Source organism: Anastrepha ludens, chromosome 6, assembly GCF_028408465.1.
Source record: "Anastrepha ludens isolate Willacy chromosome 6, idAnaLude1.1, whole genome shotgun sequence".
Taxonomy (NCBI): domain Eukaryota; kingdom Metazoa; phylum Arthropoda; class Insecta; order Diptera; family Tephritidae; genus Anastrepha; species Anastrepha ludens.
The window spans coordinates 123,533,328-123,536,267 of NC_071502.1; positions in this window are offsets into that span (position 1 = coordinate 123,533,328).

Here is a 2,940-nt window from a genome sequence, read left to right on the forward strand (position 1 = left end):
AATATTTTGGCACATTGAAGACCAAAGTTAATGAACGCTATAAATATTATCAGTGATAAATACTCGTAAGGCTACTAAAAATATGATACATTGCCAAGAACGCAGTGAATACTAATAGCAATGCGTAGGCAAATATATGCATATGTGTTGGTAGTGGTTTGGTGGTATTACAGGGTAAGAGCGTGGTTGGCGGTCGTTAAAATAAAGAAGCGTAAATGTGTTTTTTTTATATGTCACTAAACAAGTGTGAAAAATGGAAAAAGCACATACTTTGGAGACGCACTTAGGCTGGCTAATCCGTAGTGGCTTAATAACAGAGAATAGATAACAGTCATAAAATAATTAATAAAGAAATATTTGAGAGTAAAATCCATACTGATGCTTTCCATTTCAATTCAACCGGGCTATTCGGGTCATGTTCTTCGATTTCGATGTAACTTAAATATGTTGCTCTCTGGTCGAAATAATGAGACACGTATTTTTTTGTTCGCCCGAAAAAATTTTTTTTCAAGAGTTATCGGCAATTTTGTTTTTCGCCTCAAACTCGATTTTTTTTAATTATATAAGAAAAAATTTTTTTTAAATGCCCATAACTTAGTCAAAAATGAACCGATTTTAATAATTCTGGGTTCAAAATGATCGTAATTACTTGCACAAGCGACTTCATGTAGAAACAATTGCAAAAAAGTAGTTGAAAATTTTTTATTTAGCAAAAAAGAAAAAAAATTTAAATTTTTTCAAAATTCAATATTTCAAAAAGGGTTTTTTTTTTTTTTTATAACTTTTTCCGAATCAAAAAAACATCTCAAACTTTAATTGAGCTGCATGCCTAGTAGCTAAAGTGAGTTGTTTTTGAGTAATGAATTTTTGAGTAAACACCCTGTTTCGCACTTTTTGTTTTTTGCAAAATAAAAAATTTTCAACTTACATGAAGTCGCTTGTGCAAGTAATTACGATCATTTTGAACCCAGAATTATTAAAATCGGTTCATTTTTGACTAAGTTATGGGCATTTAAAAAAATTTTTTTCTTATATAATTAAAAAAAATCGAGTTTGAGGCGAAAAACAAAATTGCCGATAACTCTTGAAAAAAATTTTTTTCGGGCGAACAAAAAAATACGTGTCTCATTATTTTGACCAGAGAGCAACATATTTAAGTTACATCGAAATCGAAGAACATGACCCGAATAGCCCGGTTGAATTGAAATGGAAAGCATCTACTGAAATCGGTACTAAAGTGGATTTCCAAATATGCAAAGAGGTTTGGCAACAACTTAGGTGTATTTGGTGCATCGATTTGATGAAGACGATATGGGCTTTTTAAAGTCTGGCGTTTTTTTTTTACGAATATGCAAGTTTACGTCCCAAAAGAGAGGAAGGGAACTTTTAGTTTTTATTTATTTATTGGCTGGAAGTATGCATCTCTTTCAAGCCATATGCGTGAATAGATAAATAGGTGGGCTGATAGATCGGCAAATATTTCCACAAAGCGATAGAGAGACCATTTTGAAAAATGTAATAATCGCATGGAGCACTGAATGGAAGAAAAATTATGTACAGAGGTTAGCCGAGGTAAGTCGTAAAATCACTTATAGAGGTCTAAAGTAATGATGTTAAACTCAAAAATTCTAATTAAAAAAGGTACATAACGGCTATTTTTAAGAGCTTTAGATGGTTGGTTGGTTAGAGTGGTGATTCATCCAGAATCCAACTAGCGCTTCCGCACCATTTTGTTGCCACATCCTCGTTACCAAATTGTTTAACAGTTATTTACAGCAGGACTATATTCAGTCTGTGCGGTTTAGGAACCTTATTAGGTTGTTGACGTCTAAGCCAGACAGCTGCTCGAGACTCGCGAACAGCGGTTTGCCCAGGGTTGACATTCTGTCCTTCCATAGGGCAGGACATTCACAGAGAAAATGGAAGATTGTTTCTTTTTTCTCCGGTTGTTTACAACTATGACTGTATGTGTTGTGAGGGATGCCCATTTTGGCGGCTTGTTCTCCGATAGACCAGAAGTCAGTTATGACTGCCGTAAGTCTACAGGTGTCCCGTCGTTTCATGTTTATTAATGTCGACGATTGCTTGAGGTTGTAGGTGGGCCATAACGTTCTGCTGATTTTGCATTTCGTCTGGTCTCTCCATCTACACTCTGCAATTCGAAGGTATTTTAGGGAAATTACATTCTTGACCGCATCTAGTGGAGTGAGTACTGGTACTGCAAGAGCGCTATTCATGGCAGATCCCCCTGTTGCCAGTTCATCAGCTTTTTCGTTACCTTCTATGTTCCGGTGTCCCGGGACCCAAATTAAGGTTACGCTATGGTTTTCACTCAAGTTGGTGAGGCTATTCCTACTTTGCTCCACCACTTTAGAGGTTGTTATAGTCGCATCCAGCGCCTGGATTGCAGCTTGGCTATCCGAAAGAATAGCGATATTGCCCTTAAAAGAGAAATCTGCGATTAGTAACCTACAGGCTTCCCCAATTGCTAGTACTTCCGCTTGGAAGACGCTACTGGTATTAGGGAGACGCACAGATTTTTCAATTCCAAGTTTCTGAGAATATATACCAGCTCCGACACCACAATCCATTTTACTGCCATCTGTATAGACTGTGGTATCGAAGTTGTTTAGAGAGAATCCCTTATTCCATTCTTTTTTAAATGGAAATAGTGTGGCAAAATTCCTATTGAACGTTACCATCGGGACGATGTAGTCAGTCCTCACCGAGGTTAACTGAGTTTGTCGCAATAATAGACTAGCGTGACCATAAGCTTTTTCTTTCCAGCGACCCGCTTCATTTAACCTAAATGCACTCATGGTTGCCGTCTTCTTTATATGTAGGTCTGTTGGAATACGTGTGTCAGTGCATTGAGAGCCTCTCTAGGACATGATCTGATTGCACCGACCGTTATTGCACAGGCTGATCTTTGTATTCTGC